The sequence below is a fragment of the Gorilla gorilla genome, chromosome 9 (genome assembly GCF_029281585.2).
Source record: "Gorilla gorilla gorilla isolate KB3781 chromosome 9, NHGRI_mGorGor1-v2.1_pri, whole genome shotgun sequence".
Classification (NCBI taxonomy): Eukaryota; Metazoa; Chordata; class Mammalia; order Primates; family Hominidae; genus Gorilla; species Gorilla gorilla.
In genome coordinates, this window is record NC_073233.2 from 15,235,141 (window position 1) to 15,251,198 (window position 16,058).

The 16,058-nt window shown below is 42.6% G+C and overlaps 1 protein-coding gene across 7 annotated transcripts in view; it reads right to left on the bottom strand.

Annotated features, from left to right (window-relative positions):
- DENND2B (DENN domain containing 2B) overlaps positions 1–16,058 on the bottom strand; it is a 222,032-nt gene that overhangs the window by 164,039 nt on the left and 41,935 nt on the right. The window lies entirely within an intron of this gene.

Here is a 16,058-nt window from a genome sequence, read left to right on the forward strand (position 1 = left end):
GGTGGGAGGATCACTTGAGCCCAGGAGTTCAAGACCAGCCTGGGTAACATTACAAGACTCTATCTCTATAAATTATTTTTCTTTTTCCAGACAGAGTCTCACTCTGCCACCCAGGCTGGAGTGCAAAGGCATGATCTCGACTCACTGCAACCTCTGCCACCCAGGTTCAACCGATTCTCATGCCTTAGCCTCCTGGGTAGCTGGGATTACAGGCCTGTGCCACCACGCCCAGCTAATTTTTGTATTTTTAGTAGAGATGGGTTTTGCCATGTTGGCCAGACTAGTCTCAAACTCCTGGCCTCAAGTGATCCGCCTGCCTCAGCTTCTCTACAAAAAAATTTTTTTAAAAAATTAGCCAGGCATAGTGGCCCACATAGTGGTCCTAGCTATTCAAGAGGCTGAGGTGGAAAGATCACGTGAGCCCAGAAGGTCAAGGCTACAGTGAGCTGTGTTCACACCACTGCATTCCAGCCTGGGCAACAGAGGGAGACTCTGTCTCAAAAGAAGAAAAAGAAAGAAAAGAAAAAAGAAAAGAAAAGGGAAGGGAGGGGGAGGGAAGAGAAGAGAAGAGAGAAAAGAAAAGAAGAGAACAGCAAACCTCAAACGTGTAGTATACAAGCTGGCTCCAGATGCCAAGCAAGGAGGGGAGACTATCTCGCTCAGGCTGGCAATCTAAAGGCTCAGTAAAGCACTCCTCTTGGGCACCCATCTTATGTTCCTCTCTTTTGTTCTGAGCAGCAGCCTCTCTAGATGACGGGAAAATTTAGCCTGATGGATCATGATGGATCATGCTACATTTTCCCATCATCTAGAGAGGCTGCTCATCTGCATCATTCATTCTAAGAAAACAAGACACCATGCCCCTGCCAGCATCCCCACAGTGAGCCAACGGAGCAGGCGGATGCAAAGAGCCCGAGAAATACCAAGTGCTGTGCACCCTGTATCCACACAGTAGGCAAAAGCAACTTTCATTGGAAGGAGGAAACAGCACGCCGAGAAGGCTCTTCTTTGGGATTACATGGCAACAGAGATTCTCCTGGAAGGGTTTCAAACTTTAGGGCATCATCAGGGAAGTGCTGTCCTGATGGAGCTGCCCAAACTTAATACAAAGGAGCTAATTTTCATTTGTCTCAAATTTAAAGACAGGGATTAGGGAGAAGGTGTAAAGGGCAAAGGGAAGGGCCCAATCCAAACAGAATAAGGAAAGGGGATACATTGCTGCTGACTATACTCTCCTCTGGGAGGAATCCCAGGAAACCAGACAGCTGCCAGATCTACCTGGTAAATTCCAGTCAACCAGCTAGAGAATTGGAGAACTCTCTCCAATTCTTGTTCATCTTCAAAACTGTCTGAGCACCCAACATATGTTGCCTGTTACACATAAACATTCAACAACTGAACACAAACATAAGTGAACAGGCTGAACCAACTGAAGGTTTATGGACCAAGCTGTATAACCTTTGGGGCTAAAAGAGCTTAACATGAAATAGAATCAAATGTTAATGTTCCATTAATAACATTTGATGCAATATGATCAAAAGACTGAAGCTCTAGTACCCAGCACAGTATCTGGTGTTTAAGAAGTGCTCCTCAATAAATATCCATTGAATGTTAAATGATCCAGAATTTTTTTCTTGCATCCAAAACTTTCAGATCCAGTAGAAGATATTATTTAAAAGTCTGTGTTCTCACTTTTATGCTGACTTTCAAAGTTTTTTGTTAGAGATGGAAAAAGATTTCTGGGTATGGAAAATTTTTTAAAGTATCATACACTGCCAATTCACTGGCCTGGTACAGGCTGTATCAATCTATTCTCATCAGCTCTGGTTGAAAACATATGTGGACTACCTGAATGGGCCTAGGCTTGAGCACAACTTACCCGTCCAAAGCATTTGTGGGCCCAGGAGACAGGTTTTACTTCCACTGGTCACACGTGTCCAAAAAAAATGTGCAAGGTTGGTTGGAAGTCCCTGGATGCCTGACTCCCCAACCACTATATTGGGCAGCTCCCCTGACGGAAAGGCAGGCCCAGGCCCTCTCTGGGCAGCTGCTCCCATTCATTTCCGTCTGTTCCTTCAGTCTCTCCTCACTCTATCACTATTTTCTTTTTTTTTTTTTTTCTTTCTTCAGACAGGTCTCGACTGTCACCCAGGCTAGAGTGCAGTGGTGCAATAATGGCTCCCTGCAGCCTTGAACTCCTGGCCTCAAGCAATCCTCCCACCTCAGCCTCCCAAGTAGCTAGGACTACAGATGTGTGCCACACATGCCCAGCTAATTTTTTACTTTTTGCAGAGACAGGGTCTCACCATGTCACCCAGGCTGGTCTAGAACTCCTGGGCTCAAGCAATTATCCTGCCTCAGTCTGCCAAAGCACTGGGATTACAGGTGTGAGCCACTGCACTTAGCCCCATCACTATTTTCACACCACTATAATGTTATCTTCTGTCCCTCCTGTCCTAACCTGGCCCAGGTTTCTTAGAAGAATTATCATCTGGATACTAAAATGTCATTTATAGCCGCATACAGAATTAAGGCAAAATACCAGGTCTCCTCCTTCTTATCCCCAAACTCTATTAGAAAGCTGAGTATACACATATTGCCTGATAATTTTATGTCATCTTCTCCAAAAACCACCACAAATCTCTAAAAACAGAAACAGAAATAACTAAAATGATACTAGGCCCTTAGCAATAATACCTGGATTGTTAAAAGGGCCTCCTAACTCCTCTTAGCTTCTAGTTTCCTCCTCAATTCCAATCCATTTTCTATACTATCCATTCTGTCACCATCCCTGTAGAGAAAGACAGAACAACAGTCAAAGCATTTTCACATGCCTCCCACTCATTCCAAACTCAAAGTCTTCAAGATGACATTCAAGATCCCAGAGGATCTGATTCAGCCTGGTCTGTCTCCGATGGGCTCCTTTATAAACCTGCTGATTCCAATAGGACCACCTATTTCCAGCCCATACAAGCCAACATCTTTTCTGCCTCTGGGCCTTTGCTCATGCTGCCCCTGGTTACTCCCCAACCCCCAGAGTCCTCCTGGATTCTGAAGGCAGCACTGTGTAGAAGAAAGGGAACCAAATTAGGAGTCAAAACACCTGGATGCCAGACGTGGTTCTGACATCAACCGGTTGTGTGCCTTTGGGCAGGTCCTACACCTCTCTGGGCTCAGTTTCCTGTCTATAAACAGAAAGATTGGACTAGTTCACCCTATAGCCCTTCCACCTTTAAAAAAAAGTATTCTTCGATTCCTATATGCTCGACCAAATCCAATCTCTCCTTCAAAGTCTGCAGGTCCTCCAAGAAATTTCTCTGAGCACTTCAGCCCACACTATTCTGTCCCCTCTGTGTGGAATCCAGAACAAATTACACAGTGCATTCATTCAACCAAGATTTCTGAGCATTTTCTTGGCCATGTTATGATAGCAAAGCCTTGGTAATAAACATAAAACCAGTTAGGACCCAGCCTGTAGTTATCACCTGTACCTCCCTTTCCTCTCCACTATTTTTACCCAAGTGAAGCCATGAACAGCAAATGAATGCAAAAGATACCATTTAGTCATTTATTTAACAAATATTTAAACAAAACCTTCCATGTCCTATTCTAAAAAATAAAGATATTAGTAAACAAATGGATCAAGTCCCTAACTTCATGGAGTTTATTTATTTGGGAAAGCAGACAGGAAAAACACAGAAATATGTAATATAATTTTAGGAAGAAAAAGAAAGGAGGGGATTAAAGAGTGACTCGGAGCAGTTTTACATAGGATGGGCAGAGAAGGCCTCCCTGAGGTGGCACACTCGAGCCCACACTCAAATGAACTGGGTGACAAACCAGCAATATTCAAGGAGAAGAGCATCCTAGGAGCAGGCAAAGGCCATGAGACAGAAGAGATGGGAGGAAGGCAGGAGCAGATGGGAGAGCTGGGGCTTAGACCACACAAGAACTTGGTAGTAAATGTGCATTCTACTTCTAAGTGTGATAGCATTCCATATGAGGGTAAAAAATATATATACTCTCATTGCTATGTGGAGAAGAGACTGCAAAGACAGGAGCAGAGGAGCCAGGACCAGCTGAGGATGGCTATTCTGAACCAGCTGAGGGCTTGGCTGGTCACCCAAACTAGGTCATTTCCTGGCTCTCCAGCTTATAAGCTGTGTGAGCTCAAGAAAGTCCATCTCTTGCCTCAGTTTCTACACCTTTAAGCAAGGATAATAAAAGTACCTATATTATAAGGTTGTCTGGAAGGCTAGATTAGTGCACATAAAACCCTTACAACAGCCTCTGGCAGACAGTAAACATTCCATAAATGCTAGTACTTCAAAGCCAGGGAATCACCTAAGAAAAGTGAAGACAGAGACAAGAAACAGGCTGAAGACTGAGCCCTTGGGCGCTCCAAAAGCTCCAAAGGCCTCCATTTGGCCCAAGATTTGCCATTAAGCCTGCACGTCCTAAACCTTGTCTGGGGCTCCAAACCCCCTGTATGTATCAATAACTCAAAATTTAGAGCTTGATGATGTACTGCTTTATATCATTCTTTAGGTAACAATTATATGTTCTAAGTTCAGGTTATCACTTTCCCTCAGTTGTACTGTATATCTACTACCAGGCTTGGCATAGGGTTAGATAAACACTAACGTTTTTTTTTGTTTGTTTGTTTGTTTTTTTGAGACTGAGTCTCCCTCTATCGCCCAGGCTGGAGTGCAGTGACGCGATCTCGGCTCACTGCAAGCTCCGCCTCCCAGGTTCACGCCATTCTCCTGCCTCAGCCTCCCGAGTAGCTGGGACTACAGGCGCCCGCCATCGCGCCCGGCTAATTTTTTGTATTTTTTAGTAGAGACGGGGTTTCACCGTTTTAGCCAGGATGGTCTCAATCTCCTGACCTCGTGATCCACCCGCCTCGGCCTCCCAAAGTGCTGGGATTACAGGCGTGAGCCACCGCGCCCGGCCACGTGTTTTGCAAATACTCATTCATGGATTATATTATGTATATTTCAAAGAAATCAATGTAAGGCACTATACTTCCTTTCAAAAAAAAAGAATCATCTTCTCTTCAAGGAATAATGTGAATTATAAGTTATATCCTCAGCACTGCCCCACTACCCCCACTACCCTATCAGTCCCATCTTGGCAGAGACAGGCATGCTGACCAAAGAAGTTACACCATCTGCCATGCCATTTTCCCACCTGACTTCCTGTCCACATGCTTTGTGAACAAAGTTTTCTGTCTCTTCTTTCCTGGAAATTTCTCAAGCTGTAAAAACCTCCCATACCTAGCAACATGTCACACCTGCCCCTGTCCCCAGAATTCCCCATGGCCCTTAAAAAAGCCTAAACAATGAAGCCAAAATATTCCCAGAAAAACAGGAGCATCAAAACTTAGGAAGAAAAGAGGGAAAGAAAATGGGCATAACCCAAATAAACACCTAGAGAATCATCCAGCAGGGTTCTTCCCGCCAAGGTACAGGAGTCTCAGTGCCTTCAACTAGTTGCTATGAATATTTATAAAATGACCTTAGGAAGTCCTAGCCAGAACAATCAAGCAAGAGAAAGAAATAAAGGGCATCCAAATTGGAAAACAGGAAGTCAAACTATCTCTGTTTGCTAATGATATGATTGTACACTTAGAAAACCCTAAAAGATGCCTAGATCCTCCAAAAGACTGCTAGATTTGATAAATGAATTCAGTAAAGTCTCAGGTTACAAAATCAACGTACACAAATCAGTAGCACTGCTATATACCAACAACAACCAAGATGAGAATCAAATCAATAACTCAATCCTTTTTAATACCTTCAAAAACAAATAAAATACCTAGGAATATACTTAACTAAGAAGGTGAAAGAGCACTACAAGGAGAACTACAAAACGCTGCTGAAAGAAACCACAGGTGACACAAACAAATAGAAATACACCCCATGCTCATGAAATCAAACAATCAATATCATGAAAATGAGCATACTACCCAAAGCAATCTACAGATTCAATGCAATTCCTATCCAAATACCAACATCATTTTCGAAAATATTAGAAAAAACAATTCTAAAATTCATATGGAACCAAAAAGGAGCCCATATAGCCAAAGCAATCCTGAGCAAAAAGAAGAAATCTGGAGACATCACGTTACCTGACTTACACTGCAAGGCTATAGTAACAAAACAGCAATGGTACTGGTATAAATGTAGATACACAGACCAGTGAAACAGAATAGAGAACCCAGAAATAAGCCAAATACTTACAACCAACTAATCTTCAACAAAGCAAACAAAAACATAAACTGGGAAAAGATACCCTATTCAATAAATGGTGCTGGGAAAACTGGCTAGCCACACGCAGAAGAATGAAACTGGATCCCTACCACTCACCGTATACAAAAATTAAGATGGATCAAAGATTTAGATCTAAGACATGAAACCATAAAAATTCTAAAAGAAAACTTTGGAAAAACTCTTCTGGACATTGGGTGAGACAAAGAATCTATGACTAAGACCCCAAAAGCGAATGTAACAACAAAAATAAATAAATAAATGGGAACTAATTAAACTAAAAGGCTTCTGCACAGCAAAAGAAATAACCATTAAACAGACAACCCACAGAATGGGAGAAAATATTTGCAAATTATGCATCTGACAAACAACAAATACCTAGAATCTGCAAGGAACTCAAATAATTCAGCAAGAAAAAAACAATCCCATCAAAAACCGAGCAAATGATATGAATAAACATTTCTGAAAACAAGATATACAAATAGCCACGAAATATATGAAAAAAATGCTCAACATAACGAATCATCAGGGAGATGCAAATTAAAACCACAATGAAATACTCTACCTTACTCCAGCCAGACTAGAATTACTAAAAAGTCAAAAAACAATAGATCTTGACATGGATGTGGTGAAAAGCAAACGCTTATACACTGCTGGTGGGAATATAAATTAGTACAACCTCTATGGAAAACAGTATGGAGATTTCTCAAATAACTAAAAATAGATCTACCATTCAATCCAGCAATTGCACTGCTGGGTATCCACTCAAAGGATGAGTCATTATATCAAAAAGATACTTGCACACATATGTTTATCGCAGCACAATTCACAACAGTAAAGATACGGAACCAACCTAAGTGCCCATCAACCAATGAGTGATTAAAAAATGTGGTATGTATACACCATGGAATACTACTCAGCCATAAAAAAAGAATGAAATAATGTCTTTTGCAGCAACTTGGATGGAGCTGGAGGCCATTATTCTAAGTGAAGTAACACAGGAATGCAAAACCAAATACTGTATGTTCTCACTTATAGGTGGGAGCTAAGCTATGGGTATGCAAAGGCATATCGAGTGGTATAATGGATTATGGAGACACAGAAGGGGGACGAAGGGAGGGAGGGAGGGGAGATGAAGGGTTACAAAGACTACATATTGGGTACCATGTACACTACTCAGGTGACTGGTGCACTAAAATTTCAGACACAATTCATCCATATAATCAAAAACCACTTGTACCACAAAAGCTATTGAAATAAAAAATACATATTTTTAAAATATAATAATAATGAAACATTTAAAAATAAATACATAAATAAAATGACTTCAAGTGATAAGGGTTTCCAACAGAACAAAGGTCCAAGTCAGTGAGGGGAAAAAGATTAACTTTTTCACTCTTTTTTTTTTTTTTTTTTTTTGAGACAGGGTCTCACTCTGTCATCCAGGCTGGAGGTCAGTGCCACAGTCTCGACTCACTGCAATCTCAACCTCAGGTGATCCTCCCATCTCAGCCTCCTGAGTAGCTAGGACCACAGGTGTGTGCCACTGCGCCTGGCTAATTTTTCTAATTTTTGTAGAGATAGGGGTTTACCATGTTGCCCAGGCTGGTCTCAAACCCCTGAGCTCAAGAGATCCACCTGCCATGGGCTCCCAGAGTGCTGGGATTACAGGCGAGTGCCACAGTGCCTGGCCAACTTTTTCACTTATTTATTCAGTTTCCACAGAACTATCTGGTCTTCTGTTTTTCTTCCCTGTCCTACCCACCCATGCTCCCACACGCCTAGCCTGGGTGATAAGCCGCAGAAAATAACGCTGACCCACCAGGACCACAGCTCTTGATGTGGCTTCAACCAAGTCTGAGCCTCATATCCTGAGATCTACCCCAGCCCTCCAGGGACCAGAAATAGTGACAAATACATGGGAACTATGTAGGCGACTCAAATGTAGACAGAGCTGGGCACATCATACTGCTCCCAAATTGGCTTTCTTGCACAAATCTAACCTGAAACAGACAAAGGCTGCTAGATGTTATTTTGCCAATACCTTTTGGCAGAGCTATTTCTAGCTAATTCTGATCACTGAGCTACTCGTGGAGGTTTTAAAAGTGGTCCATCTTTAATCCTACCATTTTGGGAGGCAAAAGTGGGGGGATTGCTTGAGCCTGGGAGTTCGAGACCCACCTGGGCAACATAGGGGGAACCCGTCTCTAAAAATAAGTAAGTAAATTAATTAACTAATTAAAAAAAGTTTTAAATGGCCCTCTGAAACAAGATATAAAGTGGCCTCTACCCACGCCCCATGACTCTTATGCCACTTTCTTTTTTTTTTTTTTTTTGAGACCGAGTCTTGCTCTGTCACCCAGGCTGGAGTGCAGTGGCACGATCTCGGCTCACTGCAAGCTCCACCTCCCAGGTTCACACCATTCTCCTGCCTCAGCCTCCCCAGCAGCTGGGACTACAGGCACACGCTGCCACCCCTAGCTAATTTTTTTGTATTTTTAGTAGAGAAGGGGTTTCACCATATTAGCCAGGATGGTCTCTAACTCCTGACCTTGAGATCCGCTCGCCTCAGCCTCCTAAAGTGCTGGGATTACAGGCGTCAGCCACCGCGCCCTACCTGCCTCTTACGCCACTTCCTATGCAAACACTGTGGTCCTGAGTGCTATTCTAATTCAAAAGAGTGACCTGTCAATACACAAATGGGGGAAAAATAGCAAAACGGAATCCTCACAACTGATATTGCTGATTAACTGGACATGAAGGATTCAATTAATACACTTTGACCTTAAGTGCCATTTTTCCATGTTAACCCACAGCACCAAATACTCATTTGCAAGTTGGGTTTTCTTTATCTCCAGGTATCTATGTACAGATTCGAGTGACTACTGAAAAGTACAAAGCTTTGATTCCCCTCCCATACAATTATACTATTTTCAAGAGAATTTCCATTCCCCTGGGACTTGGACCCAGTAGAAGAAGCCTTTTGGGTCTAAGTACTTAGAATGCACCCATCCCTGGCTCAAGAGGCAAGACCAGACTTTCAAGAAAAGCTTCTCCAGGCAGTCCTGGAGAAAGACAGCTATTGAGTGGCACTTCCTAATTCAAGAGGATATTATGCTAACTAGAGTTCCCGGCAACAGTAAATGTAATCCAACATGACTAATAGAAAAAATAATTGACTAGGCCCTGTTTACTCACTAGAAAACATATCCCCACATGTTGAGCCTTAACAGAGGTCATCTCAGCTTCCAGAGACCAGAGTGTTGTAAAAACAGTTGCTTCCCAACAGCAATATTTGGATCAGGAGGTACCCAACACTCATATCCAAAACTAATTTCCCATCCAATTTCTTTTGTTGTTGTTATTTTCAGACAGGGGCTCGCTCTGTTGCTCAGGCTGGAGCGCAGTGACACAATCTCGGCTCCCTGCAGCCTTGACCTCCCAGGATCAAGCAATCCTCCCATCTCAGCCCACCGTTTAGCTGGGACCATAGACACGCACCGCCACACTCGGCTAATTTTTGTATTTTTTTCGTAGAGACAGAGTCTCACTGTGTTGCCCAGGCAGGTCTCAAACTCCTGGCTTCAAGCAATCCTCCCAATTTGGCCTCCCAAAGTGCTGGGATTACAGGTGTTAGCCACCAGGCCTGGCCTCCATCTAGTTTCTTAACTTCATCCACTCATTGATTCATCAAACCCCTAACATTAAGCATATTCACTGAAGAAAGGTAATAAGAGAATAAACAGATGCCCATACACACCCCAGTGCTTTTTCCGCAGGAGATATTCAAAAACTGTAGGACACAAGAAAGGAGAAGTATATAAATGATAGTGATACAGAGCACTTCCCAGAGACCAGTGTCTGACAGTCTCAGGACACTGACTCTGATTAAAGGCACTTTTTACCCCACTCTAGTTAGCCGCCTCCAAAAGGAAGAATGGAACAAGACGGAAAAAATTTAAAAAATCTAGATTCAAACTTGTCCTTAGCTAAATTTACATCCAAGATCCCAACTTCACATCAAAGAAAGAAAAAAGCCACCCAAAGTGACCCTTGCCTACTCAAAGGAGTTTCCAAAACATTAACAAACAAGGACAAATTCCCAGCATATTCTAATTACTATGACCTTTTATCATTAAGAGTCCCATAAAAAGGGGCTTATTTCTAATGCTACTAACAAAGGGTTAAGCAGATTATTTCTATCATATTTGCATGGAGATCCTAAATTCCAGTTTAAACAAATGATTCCCAGACTTCTAGATAGGCCTTAATTGGGCTAATCTGTTACTTTTAGTGCAATCTCGCAAAGGCTGGATTCTTCTTAAGCCCTTAAAGGACTTGAGTAAAATTCTTTTGATGGTAATTTTTTTAAAAGATCATCTCCAGAGTTTACATATATTCCACAATTATTTATGCTGATAGAAAAAAATATATATATTTTACTCCAAAAGGCTCCTTCCAGTTTGAAAGCTCTAATTGCCAACATATCTGATATGAACTTCCTGCATAAAACAAAACACAAAGCAACAAGTATAATCATAGGTCTAAAAAGAGAGACTTGTTAAGGAAAACAGAGAAAGCTCAGCTTGTTTAGCCAGAGGTAAGGGAAGGAAAGGATGGGTACAGATGGGACAGTCTGTACATTTGGTAGCTGCCTTTGGAGTCCAGGAAAGACAATTTGTTCACTCTGTGAACATCTGTGCATTGAAGAGGGATAGGAAAACAGTAAAAGTAGGAAACATTAAAAGAAAACTTAAGCTAACTACAAGGAGATAATCTGTGATCATCAATCTGGAAACCTTCCTTAGAAAGTGTTTCCCAGGGAAACTGAGATCTCTTTAAGAGAGATTAAATCTCTTCAGAAAGATTTAAGGATATTTGGAGGTGGAGGAGGTCAAAACAGTCAAAGTTCTACCATACTAGGAGATTACATCTGAGTATCAAAGGGATATTCCAGTCCTGGGGAATTGTCCAAATGCCATCCCCACTAAAAAATAATTTAGACTATTTTTAAAGAGGATATTGCAGCCCTATTTTTCTTTTTCTTTTTTTTTTCTTTTATTTTGAGATGGAGTCTTGCTCTGTCGCCCAGGCTGGAGTGCAGTGGTGCAATCTCGGCTCACTGCAACCTCCGCCTCCCGGGTTCACGCCATTCTCCTGCCTCAGCCTCCCCAGCAGCTGGGACTACAGGTGCCCGCCACCACGCCCAGCTAATTTTTTGTATTTTTAGTAGAGACGGGGTTTCACTGTGTTAGCCAGGATGGTCTCGACCTCCTGACCTTGTGATCCGCCCGCCTCGGCCTCCCAAAGTGCTGGGATTACAGGTGTGAGCCACCGCACCCGACCTGCAGTGCTATTTTTCTAAGCTCTTAGCTATCTTAGAAAACCTAAATCACCTGTTTAATAAATTATTAAAATGACAAGTACCAAATATAAAAACATTAACTATGTAAGCAATGCATCAAAAATGCAACCAAACATTTCTGACATTTAAATAAGGGCATTGCCAAAGTCTCTTCTTGAGGCCCCAACTCTCAAAACTAGGTTCAAGAGCATTCTCCCAGGAAGACATACCAAATGATCCCCAACCAACAATGAGCTTTGCCATTCTCTGGAGGAATGACCACATAACCTATAACCAGAGGCTACAGAGAAAATAAAATGACTTTCAGGTGACACAAAATACAAACTGGGAGAAGGAACCAAGGTGCTAATCAGGGTGTGACCACCTCTATCTGGCCCTAAGGGATTACCCTGATCTAGAAGAACTAGGAAAACTGAGCTCAGAGATCTCTCAAACATCAAATTCCAGGAACTTCTGAATAAATGGCAAAGCTGGAACTTTAACCCAGGTTTTTGTACTCCAAATCCCCTACACTAAGAGGGGTCACATTCCTCAGAGGTCCAAAACCCAAGCTGAGTCATATCCTGACCCATGTAGAGGTCCTGGTGATAATTTCACCTATCAAAACCCCATTCAGTAAGGCAAGCTCTCCAAGGTGTGAGAGGCTCTTAAAGGTAAAAATGGGTGTGGAGAACTGAGATCATATTTTGATTTCACATTTTTTATTTGACAAAAAACCATGGGTGATTCTAACATTAATTAAAAGAAAACTTCTTTAGTTGACAAACGTCACTTTTCTGCCTGTCAAGCTGCCCCTCCTTAGAGAGCCCTCCTGCTAGGGGATATTCCTTGGCCAAACAACCAAGTCTCCAGAGCACTACCAAGTTCAGAGCAAACGGAGTACAGGTTGCACAAGAAATAGCAAGAAATCCAGATTGTATTCAAAGCGGCAGACTAATTCTAGTAAAATGTCTCCACCCACTGCTGCCCTTCCTGAGCCCGTTATCTGCCGAGAATCAAAGGGCCTGGCTATAAATGTGGGTGTCCAATGTCCTTATAAGCTCCATAAGCTGTATACATGAACAATACAATCAACTGATAAGAAATGTGGAGGGGTAGGAAGACCTTTGCACGTCTCTAAATCCTGGCTTTCCTATCCCTTCTAAATCCCCACGCAGGAACTCTACAAAGGCCTCCTGTTTTTCCTCCATAACACAAAGTGAAATAAATGTACATTTTATGTTAATCTTTCTCATAATTAAGAAAGATAATCTAAATTCACTTTTACCTTACTAGTACCAAGTTTTAAAATTCAGCTTTTTTTTTTTTTTTTTTTGAGACAGGGTCTCACTATGTCACTCAGGCTGCAGTGCAGTGGCATGATCATGGCTTACTGCAGCCTCAACCTCCTGGGCTCAAGTGATCGATCCTCCCACCTTAGCTTCCTGAATAGTTGGGACCACAGGCACATGCCACCATGCATGATTAATTTTTGTATTTTTTGTAGAGACAGGGTTTCACCATGTTGCCCAGGCTGGTCTCCAACTCCTAAGCTCAAGCAATCTGCCTGCCTCTGCCTCCCAAAATGCTGGGATTACAGGTGTGAGCCACAGCACCTGGCCAAAATTCAGCATTTTTAAGAAATAAGAGAATATGAGAGGAAAAGGCACATGAACTTACATAAGATGTTTAGGGCGAGGAAAAGCTTTTAAACAAATTACAACATTATCTACCTCTCAGGGTAGTCATGAAAGAAAAAAACCAAAGCATTGCGAAACATGGGGGAACACAAGGGACAAACCAGCAGTGGCATTGATCCACATACACATTCCATTTCAGCGTATGCCTGGTAAGATTCAGCTCTTTTCTGATCCAGAGCGGCCCCGCGGTCACTGCAACTAGCTCTTTACCCAGTGAACCAAGCTACTCGCTGCAGGGTACAGTAAGTGAGACAGGAATTGAAACACCCAGATATCCTGGCTACATTTCCTTTTTGAACCTCCTCATTAGGAATTATGACTTGCACATGACTTGTGATGAGCATGTCACATTCCTGTACATAGATGTCACCTTAATCTTCTAAAATCACTGCTTTACCCATAGCTCCTTTTCTCAAAAATCTTTAAAACCTAAACAATGTCTACAGGATAAAGTTCCAGCCCTTGAGCCAGAATTCAACCTGACCACAGTTTGGCTTCCACTGGACCTCCCACTGCTCTTTGGAGAAGGCAGCTGTGAAAGCACCCATGTTAGTCTGAGAGCCAGGCATTGGAATTCCAGCTCTGCCACTTTACCACTTGTGTCATCCCAAGCCGGTTACCTATCTTTTTGATCTTGTCTTTTTAAAAACAAGAATTCCCTCATCTTTAAAACAAGAGCAACAATACCTATGTCACAACACTGAAGGATGAAAGAGAGAGCTGGCAGGTGGCATAGAGCAGATGCTATTACTTTTCTCTCTAGGTCCAGTCCAAATGGTCTGCTCTCCATTCTCTTGAAAGCTTTCCCCAGCAACTCTCCACCAGTTTCAGAAGCATACTTTGCTTCAAGGCTCTCCCCTCTTCTATGAAACCGCCCTGCCTCAGAATCATTTTCTCCTTGAGCTTTATAATTCTTAGATTCTAAGCCAAGTTTGTCCAACCTGCGGCCCATGGGCCACCCAGGACAGCTTTGAGTGTGGCCCAACACAAATTCGTAAACTTTTAAAAATATTATGATTTTTTATGCGATTTATTTTAAGCTCATCAGCTATCCTTAGAGTTAGTGTATTTTACATGCGGCCCCAGACGATTCTTCTTCCAGTGTGACCCCGGGAAGCCAAAAGATTGGACATTCCTGTACTAAGCCAATTGATCTGAAATTATCCTTCACTCAAATGTCACTTCTCTTTCCCCAAGGAGTCCACAAACTCAAGACCAAGGATTTCCCTAATTACCAAGCCAATCCAATCTAAGCGTTCAGTAAAAAAATACTTTTAAGGTAAGAGTTGCCTTGGAGTTGTCTACCAAAATGGGTGCCCTTCTGGCCCAATTAGGGGGTAACATTTCCCATACATACACTTGAACAATTTTTCTTCCCCCATATCTTGGGGAGTTTTTCCAAAGGTAATATTTGCCAGATAGCCTGGGCCCAGTGGCTCACGCCTGTAATTCCAGCACTTTGGGAGGCCCAGGCGGGTGGATCACCTCAAATCAGGACTTTGAGACCAGCCTGGCCAACATGGGGAACCCCATCTCTGCTAAAAATACAAAAATTAGCCAGACGTAGTGGCAGGCGCCTATAATCCCAGCTACTCGGGAGGCTGAGGCAGGAGAATTGCTTGAACCCAGGAGGCGGGGGTTGCAGTGAGCCCAGATTGCGCCACTGCACTCCAGGGACAGAGAGAGACTCCGTCTCAAAAAAAAAAAAAAAAGAAAAAAGAAATTTTTAAATAAAAAATATATGCCAGATAAATAAAAAGGAGGGTTACATCTATGTTAGTCACCTAGGAACTCTCTGCCAGACCAGCAGAATTTAAGAAGCCTTCACTTCATGCATTCAACAGACTTGAGTTCTGGCCTTGTGCGGTCCTTAATTCAGCAAGGGAGATAGGCTGTGAACAACTCAGTCTCTATCTTGGATTAGCTTTCTGGAACCCAGATTACATCTAACCCTTTAGAAACCCCTAATTCTGGCAAAAAAAAAAATCAATTAAGGGATTCACCTTCTGAAAAATATTAAAACAAAACAACGCAGCCCTTTGGGTTTTAACCCTGTGGCCCCATCCCAAAATGGCCAGTTGCAGTGTGTGCAGCTAAGAGGTAGCTGAAAACAGTCTTGCAGATGGGATAATGACCTCTTTGCCATTCCCAAGACCCTGCTATCCAAACAGCAGAAACACCTGGTTGGTAATAAAAGCAAGAGCTGGACTAAGGCTGTACTAAGGCAAATTTTCTCACTTAATGAGGAAGTTATTTTATTCATATTAATCATCAACTACCTTCATATAAAGATCCCACGAAAATGCAATAAGCCCTCTTTAGAAACACTTGAAAACATTGTCTCTTGAACTCTACTCAGTTACTAAATTATTGGATAAGGTGCCATAAACGTTGACTAGAGTGTGGACCCTTTAATACTTAGTGCATGTCTGCACAAGGGCAAAAAGTGAACCATCCACAAATAAACATAGTTTAACTTGTTGCAGTAATAGCATGCAAAGTTAATTTTCCTTTGTTTGAGTTCCGTGTGTGTGTCTGTGTGTGTGTGTTGTGCGTGTGTATGTGTGTGTGTGTGCGCGCGCGCGCGTTCTTCAAGGAGCCTGCATACAAGCTGCAACAGCTCCAGGTAGGAGCTCGAATGCCGCCACCGAGAGGCAAGGCGGTGCGCAGAGCCAGCTCCCAGGACGTCCCGAGATCGGGTCTCCGCTCGGCACCAGGCAGCTCTTCACCGCCGGACTCTGG